The sequence below is a fragment of the Ornithodoros turicata genome, chromosome 7, assembly GCF_037126465.1.
Source record: "Ornithodoros turicata isolate Travis chromosome 7, ASM3712646v1, whole genome shotgun sequence".
NCBI classification, from domain to species: domain Eukaryota; kingdom Metazoa; phylum Arthropoda; class Arachnida; order Ixodida; family Argasidae; genus Ornithodoros; species Ornithodoros turicata.
The window spans coordinates 57,211,989-57,227,044 of record NC_088207.1 but is presented as its reverse complement, the minus strand read 5'-3'; the positions used below and the strand labels follow the sequence as shown (position 1 = coordinate 57,227,044).

Sequence of the window (15,056 nt, the reverse complement as noted above, 5' to 3'; positions counted from 1 at the left end):
GGTTTAATCTAGCTTCTTTTTCTTTCTCTCTCTTTTTGTGAACTGAAAGGTTACAAAACGCTGGAAAAGCACACAGGATGAGTTGGTGTGCAGTCTGCACTTTTTTTTGCTTGTTTTCTATACCTCCAGAATACAGCAGATTTGTAAATTCCACTTTGTGGAAAAGTAAATTTTCCACCGCAGAAAGCTAGTGGCTTCGGCGATAGTGAGGATGTTTCCAAAATATCACAGAGTGAGATGTGCATTTTTGGTCAGCAACTACGACCGACTGCTTTTGTCCGTACTGTAGAGTCTGCAAAGTTCTTGGGAGCCAGCAATATTTGCAGCATTCCATTCTGTAGCAACATCAGAGCTTTTGATGGCTTAACCTTCCAGCTGTGGTGCTTACTAAAAAGACTGGTGACCCTCTGCAGACCCGTCTGTTGGTGACGCACGGCATATCCTACCTGCCACAAATGGACCTGATAGTGGTGCTGAAGGACGGCCAGGTACAGGAGCAGGGCACCTACCAGGAGCTCATGAGCAGGAAGGGTGGCGCCCTGGCCGAAGTTCTGGTTCAGTTTCTCAAGGAAGAGGCCAATGAAGACATGATATTTGCGGACGATGTCATGGTTGTTCAGGACATCCTCCGCCAGGCGGGAGCAGATATTGATATGACAAGGTGGGTCGAGTCCCCCCCTTCCATAGTCTAGTTTGCACTAAGGACAGGCCCGAGTGACATATGCATCATCTCTCCCAGGAAAATGGAGGGATCTCTCCTAACTAGGTAATGCCCAGGTGAAGCTACCTGAACAGTCCTTTTGTGGAAGGACATTTTGTGTTGTGTTCAGCCATTCGCTTCTGGTCCTTTTGTGGAGTTTGAGATCCTGTCATAGTGGGGTTCTGATAAAATAACTATGTATGTGGCAGCATGTTTCGCGGAATCTTTGGGATGGACCTGGTTCTGCTCAGTAACTACCGCAGAGTCGATGCCCAGTGGTTTATCCAGATCCGCCCCGTGCTTGCGGTTCTGGATAAACTGCTGGCTAGGCTCGATTGTCGAAAAGTGTCTTTTAGACCTTAAAATGCACCAGAAGGCCATGAACAAGTCACTCCAAAGTGTGTGTATGCAAGCCGAAAGGCCAACCTCCACAGAGCAAATGTTTACGCGCCAGACTGCTGTCTGTGTTCCACCGCCAGTTGTTCGCTGAGACCAACCCGATGCGACAAAAAACCAGCGAACAGCATCGGAGAGTCTTGCTCCGACATCACCGTTGCTGTAGAGCACGAAGTGAGAGTGAAATCAATCGTTCGAGAAAATGCACCGAACTTCACATATTTTAGAACTAAATCCAACAACCGTCTAAAAAATGATGTCTAGTAATGTACCGTAAGGCATATTCAATACTGCCAAAGGAAAAGGTGTTTCTCGTCAGAGAATGCCTCTTGTTCTAGCCTAGGGGCAGCGAGCAGACGACAGGGCAGCGAGCAGACGACAGGGCAGCGAGCAGACGACAGGGCAGCGAGACGTAGGTGGCACAAAATTGCAGCACAATTGTGCTTCGATTGACTGGCCTCACGTTCATCTACAGTTGACACTTCCGGAATTGGCATGGCCAGATTGCTGGCGAGCGCTCAAATTTTTCGTGCCTAGTGCCGAGTGAAGTTCGCCGCTGTTATGACACACATTTGCTCCATGGACGTTGGCCTTGATAAGCTACAGTTAGGCATCCATACTGCTTTCTCCAGTGCACAGTGTAAAGGACACCCTGCATGACATTTCAGGCAGCTATCGATCCAGAGCAGATCCGCAGATGAGATGTCTCTGACCGAGAGGCGAGAGCTACTGCGCAGCATCTCCCGCAAGCTCTCCGACAGCAGCAGCACAAATTCGAGACGCCCAAGCCTTGCCTCTGTGAAGTCTCGCTCCATAGATTTGGGTTCTCTCAGAGGGAAGAAGTCAGTGGGCAAGTCGCCAACCAAGAGTGCGCAGGATGAAGCTACTGAGACCGGGAAGGTAAGATGATCGTAACACGATGTGGTGTTTTGTGACACGGAGGAAATCAGGCTGTGGGTGGAGCTACACAAAAATATGCTGCGTAGCTATTAAACGTAACAGGCTTTGCAATAAGCAGTTGACCCGTGTGACCGCCATGTTGCTTATACTGGGTTGAGTTGTGCTACATTAAAGTCCGAAGCACATGGGATGTTTTCCCAGTGTCAGAACATCTCATGCACACCGTGGCCTTGTACGCATGGCTAAGAAACGCCCGCGGGACAATCAGCCGAAATGCGTGGGGTGCGTACAGCAGGAGTGACACGCACCAGTGTTGCCATATTTGTCGACCCCACGCGTTAATTGGAATGTGACGATGTTGTCGTTTTCTACGGTTTCTGCATTCATTAGTCCCATGTATTGTTGAAATGTAGGTGTAAATTTGGTGTGGTGAAGATTGTCTCAAGCATTTATGCGAGTTACTCATGCACAACTTCGTTCACTGCTCGGAAAACGCGCCCGGGCACGAATGCGTGAAAGTTTGAAGTCGACAGACTCTGGCGTACACTCTCCGCGCACGTTGAAAAACTGTTTTTTTCCGTGGTCACACGCACGCCGAGCATGCACATCTCATGAAATCTTCGGAAAAAACGCTCCACGCGTTTTGGCCTTAACCAATCATTCAGTCATATGTTGCATAATTAGACGCTTGTGGTTTTGGGGATTTATGTTCTTTGAAAACTTGGGGTGTGGTACAAAAATCTTGTTTTATTTGGAGAGCTGTAAAATAGGACAACATTATTAAACACTCTCCTCATATTTCAGATGAAAACATATTTTGACATGCTGACCTGATATCTGCCTTCAGAGTTTAGATAACCGTCAAAAAAGAAAGTTGCGAGATGTTGAATTTTAAACGATAGGTCCCACTGCTACGCAATTTTCCAGGTGAATGGTCACCAAAACATTCTGAAAATAGGATTTTCATGTAGCTATAAGGTTACTGCAGGTGATAGTGCTATTTTTTTCTTCACATACAACAATTTTTAGTGACAAGTACACAAAACTTGGAATGGTCAAAATAAGTGACCTAGTTATGTCCTTCTGCTAAGCACAGCAAAATGCACACTCAACTCCAACAATAAAAATAGCATCACCCCTAAAAGGTTTATTCATGAACGTAACAGTACCAATCTCATTAGAATTGCTCAACGGCGGGCTAAGAGAGATCAAAACTAGCATGATCAAAAATGTGAACTGAGAAATCGGCACTCGAAGGCTATGTGCAATAGGCACACGAAACGTCATATAGCTGGACCTACGGGGAAACCAGAACTTTAAATTTACAGTGGCAAACAAGAGCTGCTAAATCGCGCTTTTTGATGGGGCCAACATGGCGGCACCTCATTTGGAAGAGCTCAGAGTTAGAGGACATCTGGAGCATGGTACTGACACAAATATATTGCTTTCATTAACATTTTAGGGTAAATTTTTGCAAAATATCTTATCAAGTGATAGTTCAGGTAGCAAACGAGTTTTTGGCCATTTTTTGCCATTTTAAGAGCCACATCCCCCCCTTAAAGAGATTATTCACTGTTCCCTTGCAGGTGAAGTGGAACGTGTACTTGACATACTTTCGTGCTGTTGGTGTGATGTGGACGATATGGATAATATTTACGAATGTGTCCTCCAACTGCTTCTCTATTGGCTCGAACCTGTGGCTCACCGCTTGGAGCAACGATCCTCCAAACCCAGATGGCACGCAAGTCCCGGAGCAGCGAAATCTCAGGTTGGGCGTGTACAGTGCCCTCGGCTTTGCTCAAGGTATTGACCAGTTCGTTCTTTCGGTGCAGAATTTACATTTTTCTCGGCACTCATGTGGGCTGACACGGAAGGAATTCGTTTAGAACGTTTTGGAGTTACAGTTCGGTGCAGGGTTAAATGAATTAAACCAATTTAATTAATCAATTAAATTTTGTCAATTTGTGAAATAGTTGGTTTTTACCTACATTTCATTAATTTTATTTCTTGTAATAAAACCTCTCCTACCTCTCCAGAGGAGAGAGCCCACAAATTTTTTGCTCGTGATCTTTTTTTGCTTGCTCCTAATCGTTGTCACGGGTGCAGGTGTGACCGTACTTGTGAGTTCCTTGTCCCTTGCCCTGGGCACCTTGAAAGGGGCGACTTTGCTGCACAACGGGCTTCTCAACAATGTCCTGCGATCACCCATGTCCTTCTTCGACACCACACCTCTGGGACGTGTCGTCAACAGGTTCTCTAAGGTGAGCGCCCTTCAGGAAGGAAATCCCGCTTGTGCTGAATGTGTTTGGAATGCAGGATGTGGACACTATGGACCTGACCATCCCGATGACAATCCGCTCCTGGTTGTTGTGCTTCATGCAAGTGGTGTCCACGCTGTTCATCATCGCCCTCACGACACCCATCTTCCTCGCCGTTGCTGTCCCCATTGGTGTCGTCTACTACTTCGTACAAGTACGGTCCCATTTCTATGCGCGTGAGAGGAGTGAATTCGAAGAAGCACCTCATCCCATGAAGTGTGGAATGCCTAGAGCCCCTAGCTCTCCGTGAAATTTTGCGAAATTGGCCATGGCTCGCATAACCTGTTATTTCCCTCAGAATCGTCCATTTTTCGAATATTATTCGGAGTTCAATTTATCTGCAACATTTTCGCGGGTTAAACCCCATCGGTCGTGACTGCAATACCTGACACCACTGATAACTAGGGCCTGACTTTTTAGGGTTAAACCCGTATCCGCCCGATATTTACCCCCCGAACGAAATCTGTAAAATTCGGGTTTAGCCTGAATCTACCCGAAAACATCCGGGTCGCGTGGCACACTCATAAGCGTGCATTAAGATAAAGTTTGATAACATTGCTAAACATTAGTTTCATGTTAAGACAAATTTTTATTAAACAAAAAAAAATCACCCGAATACACCCGAATTCCTGACGACAGAATATGCCGTAACGGGATTTAACCCGAATACACCTGAATTTTCAAATGAAAAATATAACCCGATATTTACCCCCGAACGAAATCTGTAAAATTCGGGTTTAGCCTGAATCTACCCGAAAACATCCGGGTCGCGTGGCACACTCATAAGCGTGCATTAAGATAAAGTTTGATAACATTGCTAAACATTAGTTTCATGTTAAGACAAATTTTTATTAAACAAAAAAAAATCACCCGAATACACCCGAATTCCTGACGACAGAACATGCCGTAACGGGATTTAACCCGAATACACCCGAATTTTCAAATGAAAAATATAACCCGATATTTACCCCCCGAATTTGGCCAAAAATAAAACCCGAAAAAGTCAGGCCCTACTGATAACCAGGCTGAATGTGCCACAACGAAAGGAAATTTAACGACAGCGACTCCCGATGAGAGATTGAAAGAGTTGAGTCTAGTCTTCTTCGCACACTGAAAGGTTACAAAATGCTGGAAAAGTGCACGTGATGAGCCTGTGTGCGACCTTGGGAAAATGCAGCACGTTTTTTTTTGTGCTTGTTTTCTATTGTCCGTGGAATCTCGTAGATTTGTCAACCCCACTTCGAGGGACAGTAAATTTTCCACCGCAGAAAACTAGGGACTTTGGGGATACCATACCTGATCCTCTTCTGCTTAACCCCAAATGTGACAGCCTGCCTTCATTTGCAGTTGGTTTATATTGCAAGTTCGCGACAACTGAAGAGGCTGGAATCCGTGACCAGGTCTCCCATCTACACACACTTTTCCGAGACCCTGTCTGGAGCGACGACCATCAGGGCTTATGCAGCCCAGGAGAGCTTCGTGAGGGAATCGAACAAACGTGTGGATACCAACCAGATGTGCTACTACCCCTCCATCATTGCTAACAGGTTGTCACCACTCTTTGCTAATAAACGTCAGTCATCAATCAATCAATCAGCCGCACTTTTCGTATGATGCGCAGAGCAGGCTTTTTCTCACTTTGAACTAAATTCTGTATGCGTCTTTTGACATTTGTTTCGCTAAACATATTAAAACACATTAAAACACATTAAAGACTCCAAAAAGGTAAAAGCGTCTGCTCGTTGATGGTACAGTAGAACCTCTCTACAGTGAAGTTGGATGGACTGCTAAAAAATTCACTATATCAATATCCTCACTTCATGAGAGGCAGATCGGCGGTGCACAGGTCTAGTCTGTACGCCGCTTATGGGCCTGTCACATTAAAGTTTAGCCCAGTGACCGCGACACCAACCGCCTTTCTCTGTAGTGCAGAGCACCCTTAGTAGACTGTCGTGTCCGACACATTACCACAAATGGTGCTGCACAATACGGTTTGGAACACCCCCAAACGTCATAGCCGCAGTTGCTTTGCGGCGATAACACGTAAGAAAATGGAACGAAATTGCACATCTACATATCTAATTGCTTGTTTCGCAGCACAGACTGTTTCAGACCTTGTCAGCTGTGATGCAGCGCAACATTCAGTATAATAAGGAGATCTTTGAGTTTCAATATTAGTGCATTTGAATAGTGATGGGTTACACATGCTGTTACTGTGTGCATAATATGTGCGCGTTCGAGGCAATGCATTCGAACGAGCACTCTCAGCACCGCTACGCTCTCCCTCTACGGCTGTTCGTCTGCTACGTGTATTTAATAAAGAGACTCCAGAGGGCACGTGGCACGAGGCGTGCATGCGGCGGCCATAGCAGCAGACGACAAGAATTTCTCTTAGTTCACCACGGACACCAATGAAATTATGGTGTCTTTATTATTAATTTCGTTGTTTAATTATCTAATTGTTTTGTTAATTTAATTGTTTATATATTGTTGAATTGTTTTGTTGCTAATTTTATTTAATTGGGTTAAACAAAACAAAACAGCCGCCACAAACTGCCCTCTGCTAAATTTTTCGAACTATTCGAACGCACCCCGTATCGAAGTTCAGCTGTAGTTTTCCTGAAGTTTTCTTGAAACCTTCGAGCCTTAAAGGGGTTGGGACACTTTCATAGATGTGGTTCACTACATCGTGGACGCGTTGTACTCATGCGAGAACAGCGAAGAAAAAAAGAATTGTTCTTCAACGTGTCTTACTTAGCGAGATGCAAGCCCTCGAACACTCTCCCCAGCAAAGCGCCGACATCAGAGAGCTCAGGGTTGCGTCCGTTCCTATTGGCAGCCATAAGCACGTGACTTCTCGTGTGCTGTGATGTCGGAGCCGCATGAGTTTCGGTATCCGCGGTGCCCATTTTCTCCGCTTCTATTGCTCTTTTCGCTGTGAAACTTTCAATGCAGGTTCACATTGGTGCAAAGAACCGTCTTTTACGTTTATCCGAGATAACGTGGGATGACCTGTCTCAACCCCTTTAAGTTTAAATTTGGTGTTCCTTCCCATTGCAGGTCACTGCAACCATGAACTGGATGGTACGCATGAGCTGCGAATTTGAAACCAACATTGTTTGCGTCGAACGGATAATGGAGTACACCAAGACGTCGACTGAGGTACGTGTCCCGCCCATAGCTGTGGAGATACGGGATTTAACATCATCTTACCATATATTCACAGACGTGACATCTCTCAGAACACTCAAAGCAAAAAACGTGTAAAACGTCATACGTTTCTGCTGCGATATGAGTGCTCAATGTCACGTCTTTTCGTGCTCCTAACGATTGGGAATATCTGGCTGCTCAGCCACAAGATATTTCGAGGCAGACGACATGGGTGTCGTCTGCAAACTCTGTAGTATACCATTCCCAATATTCCAGTGCTGTGCGAATGCTTAACATAAGACATGCCTTAAGACCTAATTAAGAACATAACTAGGGCCTGACTTTTTCGGGTTTTATTTTTGGCCAAATTCGGGGGGTAAATATCGGGTGATATTTTTCATTTGAAAATTCGGGTGTATTCGGGTTAAATCCCGTTATGGTATATTCTGTCGTCAGGAATTCGGGTGTATTCGGGTGATTTTTTTTGTTTAATAAAAATTTGTCTTGACATGGAACTAATGTTTAGCAATGTTATCAAACTTTATTTTAATGCACGCTTATGAGTGTGCCACGCGACCCGGATGTTTTCGGGTAGATTCGGGTTAAACCCAAATTTTACAGATTTCGTTCGGGGGGTAAATATCGGGCGGATACGGGTTTAACCCTAAAAAGTCAGGCCCTAAACATAACATAAGAACTTCCGCCTTGTGAGCAGTTTTTGCTTTTACTTCCACCAGAGTGTTGCATAGGGATGTTGCCCATATGAATACAACACGGTTATGATCAGGAAATTTTTTTATATGTCACGACGTGCCTTAATGCACATTATACACAGGAAGACTGAGAAAAAATGTTTCATTCTGACATTCACTGCAGGCCCCATGGGAGATCGCAGACTCGAAGCCACCCGAAACGTGGCCGCAGGGTGGTGAAGTGAATTATGTGGACTATGCAACCAGGTACAGGGAAGGTCTCGACCTGGTCATCCGCAATCTGAACATCTCCGTCAAACCCGGTGAAAAGGTGGGCTCCACTCGAGCCACGGAATGTGGACCATTATGTAACCAACTGATTGTGCAGGTGGGCATCGTTGGCCGAACTGGTGCCGGCAAAAGCTCCATGATGCTGTCCCTTTTCCGGGTCGTGGAACCCGCCCGAGGCACCATCTTAATAGACGGCATCGATATTTCCAAGATCGGACTGCATGACCTTCGTTCGAAGCTCACAATCATCCCACAGGTATGTTCTTCTCTGCAAGGATTGTCTTAATCCCCACCGAAAACCTTGCACCTCCCCAAAACGCCCCTGAAAAGTCAGCAGGTACAGGGGCCGTACACCGAGTGCAGAATTCCAACACCCCTTGGCGGTGAAAATCCTATGCAAATCCCTGCTCCTGTTCTAAGCTATGTTCTTAGCTGCGCTTCGTTCTTTGTGTCATGTTGCCTACTTCAAGTACCAAGGTGTAATGTAATGAAACTAATTTTGAAGTTTTTTTTTTGCGCTTTTATTTATTTATTTAATTTTGTGTGTGTGTGTGTGTCATCAACAAGCGTGACACCGAAGATTTGCAGGCGGTATGACTAATGCATCTTAACACTGTGATGCTACTCTCACGTGTGGAATTTTTAATAATTAAAACATTTAACAGTGTTCACATTCCATGCATCTGGCAGGAATAGTAGTAAACTTTCTCCAATTGAAATGGAAAAAATTCCACTTTGCATTATACGTGTGTTCTCATGATATTAATTGTGATAAATTAGACTGAAGATGCAACAAAACGGAATGGCAGCATCTGCCACTCATTTGATGTGACGCTTGTGTGAGAAGTACCGTAAGACTCGGTCAATTATTTCGGGTTTTGAAAAAACAAAAAAGAAAGAAGCTACCTATATATTGGGATTTATACAATGATAGATATTGGTTTACCATGCATGCAGGACCCTGTGCTTTTTTCTGGTACCCTTCGTAACAACTTAGACCCATTTGAGGCGAAGAGCGACACAGAACTGTGGTCTGCCCTGGAGCTTTCTCATCTCAAGAGCTTTGTGTCTGGCCTTGAGAAAGGCTTGCAACACGAAGTGGCAGAAGGAGGGGAGAATCTCAGGTACGTCATCCTTCACTGGTCATCCGGGTGCCCAAAAGTAGCCACCAAAGTAGCTGCTGCAGTAATTCTTAGGAAGAGCACACACACTTTGACACTGAAAAGTAGCGAGAGTTTGTAACATTTGTAACCGCTGTCTTGCACACAGTGTTGGACAGCGTCAGCTGGTGTGTCTGGCTCGCGCCCTCCTGCGCAAAACGAAAGTGTTGGTCTTGGATGAAGCCACAGCGGCCGTGGACATGGAAACCGACGCGCTCATTCAGCAGACAATCCGCAAGGAATTTGTTGGCTGCACTGTGCTCACCGTTGCCCACAGGCTCAACACCATCATGGACTACGACAGGTGAGGCAAGAAAGTAAGAAAGGTTATTGATTGCTGGACGAAAATTACTGTACTGTTTATAGATAGGTGGTTGATGCTGATTTGCTATTTGAACACCAAAGCACACGTGTCACAAACGTTCATAGATCACAGTGAATGAATAGCTGGGACGATCAGCACACATATAATTTGTAGGGCCTGACTTTTTAGGGTTAAACCCGTATCCGCCCGATATTTACCTCCCGGACGAAATCTGTAAAATTCGGGTTTAACCCGAATCTACCCGAAAACATCCGGGTCGCGTGGCACACTCGTAAGCGTGCATTAAAATAAAGTTTGATAACATTGCTAAACATTAGTTCCATGTTAAGACAAATTTTTATTAAACAAAAAAATCACCCGAATACACCCGAATTCCAGACGACAGAATATGCTGTAACGGGATTTAACCCGAATACACCCGAATTTTCAAATGAAAAATATCACCCGATATTTACCCCCCGAATATGGCCAAAAATAACACCGAAAAAGTCAGGCCCTACATATAATTTGATTAGAAGCATACCCGAAACATTCAAGTTGCGGCACCGCATCGCACCATGAAACGCCTCTAACATTAGGGAGGACTCACTTACCTCTAATATGACTCGTAATACACTTCATACGATAAACCTTGACAAGCACGGTGAACCAGACATCATCCACGCCCATTTTTGTTGGCTTTGTTGTCAACAATGAAGGAAGGATACCCTCGTGCCAGTTGTGTTTGTGCACACCATTACTCCCGTTTCCTCCGGCACAATAATCACAATTATAGGTAATAAGTAAACCTAACACTTGATTACTATGTCGCTGACACACCAGCAGTGCAGACTGGAGAAGTCTTGTTTAATTAAACCGTTGCGCACATTCATGCATTCCAATTACTGGGCGTTTTCCCTCCATTCAAATCAGAGCGTCGAACCGAAACGGTTTTCGATTGGGTTCGGGTTCGGGTTCGGCCATAAAGGTTCGGTTCCAGTTCAGCTCTGGAGTTCACATATGTACATCGGTTCGATTAACCGGTTCAGAGGCTGTAAATCAGTTCGGAACCGGTTCGAGGTTCTGATGTGCTACAAAATTATTGGTAGCCACTAAAAATGATACAAGATTTCTTAGTTACGTTTTTTGCGCATTTATTTCTGTTTTTTGACCAACAGGAGCCCCTTTCATCCCTTCCCTGAGCAACGTGCCGCCAATCCAGGCAGGCAGACTGCTGGAATCCTTACATCGCCACCCACCACACACCAACCCAAACCGAACCGGTATCCCGAACCGGTATCCCGAAACGGTAACCGAAGTTTTTAGATCGGTTTGGTTCCGGTTCAGTTCCAGCTAAAAATATCGGTTAATTCCGGTTTTCGGTTTCGGTTCCGGTTCGGTTAGACGCTCTGATTCAAATACACGACTTTGATGGAACCCGAGCGTCAGTTTGAATTAATGGGGCTTGTCTGTATTACAGTATTTAAAAAAGTATTCTAATGCATGCCCACCCGTGCTTTGCAGGATTTTGGTTCTGGAACATGGCCATGTTGCAGAGTTTGATTCTCCATCCAACCTGCTAGCCAATAAGGAATCTATTTTCTATGCCATGGCTAAGGATTCCGGTCTGACGTAGGACTTCCTCCTCCATAAGCTCCGCCCAGCAAAGTGCCCTGGAAGAAGCCTGCCAGGAAGAACCAAAGATCCACCCGGTGTTTTTTAGTCTTTTAGTCTTAACCCTGGTCCGCACTATTGCGTTTCAGTATATCCGTCCTTCAGCGTCTCTGTGTAAAGGACGCGTGGGTTTCCAACTCACGTTCGCGCTTTTGCAAACGCTGCTTTACGAGAAACGACTACGTGTAGTGAAGTGTGCGGCGGTACGGTTACCAGGGCAACGACCGGTATTCTTGCATCGCTCCGTCCAAAAATCGAACTCGGCGAACCTACGCGTCCATCTCTTTCGAAGGGGCTTGCGTCGGTTCGTAGCCTTACGCATTGAAACGCAATAGTGCGGACCAGGCTTTGATATTGGATTCTGATGCCTCTGTATACATTACTATATAATGTTGGATATGTTTAGGGCCTGACTTTTTCGGGTTTTATTTTTGGCCAAATTCGGGGGGTAAATATCGGGTGATATTTTTCATTTGAAAATTCGGGTGTATTCGGGTTAAATCCCGTTACGGCATATTCTGTCGTCAGAAATTCGGGTGATTTTTTTTTTGTTTAATACAAATTTGTCTTATCATGGAACTAATGTTTAGCAATGTTATCAAACTTTATTTTAATGCACGCTTACGAGTGTGCCACGCGACCCGGATGTTTTCGGGTAGATTCGGGTTAAACCCGAATTTTACAGACTTCGTTCGGGGGGTAAATATCGGGCAGATACGGGTTTAACCCTAAAAAGTCAGGCCCTAGATATGTTGGATACAAAATGTCTGCTTTCAAAAACCATCAGAAGTCTCTATGTTGTGGCATCAACAATACTGCAGTTCAGCAATGAAATGGGAATTTATTACAATTCTAGTAATGCGAGAGAGTGGAACTTAATTTAGGCTTTCGCTCTTTCCTTACCACCACAAAAATTGCTATTTTTGGGTGGTTTGACAAATATATTTTTTGTGGCTGGCAGTATCACTTCAAAATATGTAGCCAAATGATGTAAGCCTGATGTAAGCCATGGTGTAAGCCCTATCAAATGATGCAAGTTTCAGAAACAAAGCTATCTATGTATTTCCAAAATTAATTTTGGAACACAAAAGAAATCTGTGCAAACAGCAGAAACCCCATGAAGATACGCCTGTGTCTTGAACAAAAATATCAGTCTACAAGTTCCGAACTAAACAAAATGTGGCAAATTTTGTCAGTAATAGTATCTGCAAATATCAACACTCATGATAACATCAACGACATCAACACCCACGTTGTTCATGGAACTGAGTGACAGAGTTCATTTGAAGGTGTAAAACAGAAATTAACGTCATAATTTCTGCAGAAAACATTAGTTCCATGCTCAACTTTGTCGTTCTTGTACCACATGTTGCTATTTCACTGCTTTTCTATTCCTCCCGGTTAGTTTTGAGACAGGAAGAATAGCAAATAGTGCAAGTCATACATATCCACACATTCAGGACAAAAATCTGCTTATCTAACACCTTCAGAGTTGTTATTTGCATTCTAATAAACGAAATCTAACCCAAATATGCTTCAAATGACCAAGATAAAATCTCCACACTGCCTCCTTGGTGCAGAGCCAGCTTCACAAATCAGCACCAAGAGGAAAAGCTCAATGTTAAAACGAAACTCATTCTGTAGTGTTTATATAGTACCCACCAAATCTCACTACTTGTCCATATCTGCTTTGGAGGCCGAGAGCAGCTCGGAAACCGTCGATCACCGGTGATTGATGCTCTGTGGGCGCGGTAAGGAAAGAGTTAACACCTGCATATTTTTATTTGCGATGTATTAACTTACGTGGATCGCACATTCAATCGTTTGGGAAGTTATTGGCGGGTGTTTAATTTCGTGGTACCAGGGCTGTTTCCTTTCCCAGGAAAAAACGTCAAGCTGTGTCCGCGAGTACAATTTTTCGCGATTTTTTTAGCGGTCCCAAAATTCGCGAAAATTAATACATCGCGAATAAAAATACGTTTACAGTATTTCTTTTATGGAATTTATGTAATAGATGCAAACACAAGATAACGAAGGACTTCGGCGCTTCAAGAGATCTACATGAGTGGTGCGATCTTTAATGTGCTCACTCTCTACAAGGACTAGCAGGACTGGGACCAGTTTATTTTAATCATTAAATATTACGATTCATTTTTAATCTCAACACATAGGGCAGTGAAGCATGCACGTGCTGCACAACTGACTCAATCTGTGTCGGCTTAGAAATAATTTCTTACGCAGAAGTGGCCTGAGCAAGGATGCCATGCAGGATCTGCTGGCAAAATTCGTTTAGATTTTTTTGATGATCTATCCACCACCATGATCTATCCACCTGGAAAAAAAACATCACTACTGTGGGCAGAGTTGTGACATTGAGATTTTATTTCTCTGAGATAATCCTTTGTTCTCTGAGGCTCTATTACTTGAGAAAGATGCCAGCTCCCATGAGTCTCTGTGAATGTGAGTGTGTCTGGCTGTAAGAGAGAGAATGGTGCTCTAACCAGTGTTGAGGATAACTTGCTACAAGTAACCAAGTTGAATTTTAATTCTGGTGCTTGGCATGTTTGACTTTATACTTCCCTGACTCTGCTACAAATTCAGTTTTGGCATGTTTTTGGAGATCTGTTCACTTTACAGTGATGACCGGTAAAGAACTGAGAGAAATGGACACAAGGAAGGCACATGGCAGTTACATGTGTTTCACTAATGGGTCCCTTTATTTTTCACACGGTAGCACGTAATCGGACATTTTGCTATCTGCGAGCTCTTCATTCACCCAAAGTAGTCATTAATGTGGTGACGATGGTTATGACTGGCATTTTTTCTGGCACTCGATTGAGTACCAGTAGTCTAAACCTACTACTAAACATTCGCAGTTACTCGCATAAACTCTAAACATTCGCATAGTCCTTTGTGAAGAACTACGGACTTTTCTTGAATTCTGTTTGATGTTTTCGGCACCTGATTTGAAGGGCAGCTTATTTATTTTGCTTTGGTGTCAAATGGGGTTTTTCAGGAATGAATTCTAGCCACACCACCCTACTCCAGAAAAACTATGCCACTCCTGTTCTTGTGTACAATTTTATAGTATGATATATCGAGGTATTTATAGTAATTAGTTTTTTTGTGCGTGCGCGCGCCAACTCAAACAGTCCAAAGCCACATGGTCAAGAAGGGCGCCATTTTGGTGAAAAGTAGAGAGAGTTGAGTTTGTAATGCTGTTGCCAGTTAATTATCTCTGCGGCCACTCGCGCTCGAAAGGACTCTCCCTGTCGGCCTCACAGATATGGACAACGTCACGTGTGCGTCATGGGCCAACTTCCAAGGGAGCTGTGCCGATATATGCCTGAAAGCGTCTGAGCACAGCCGTCTCGACTGGTTCTATAGATAAAATGGCTAAAAAGCAAGCGAGCTGGTGGCTAAGATCCATGACTTTTGAGACTTTGTGTTGTGTCGTCTGTTTTTCGTCTT

The 15,056-nt window shown here is 44.2% G+C and overlaps 1 pseudogene; it reads left to right on the top strand.

Moving 5' to 3' along the window:
* LOC135401704 (multidrug resistance-associated protein 1-like) overlaps nucleotides 1–14,996 on the top strand; it is a 34,153-nt pseudogene extending 19,157 nt beyond the window's left edge.
* Nucleotides 14,997–15,056: the final 60 nt, after the last annotated feature.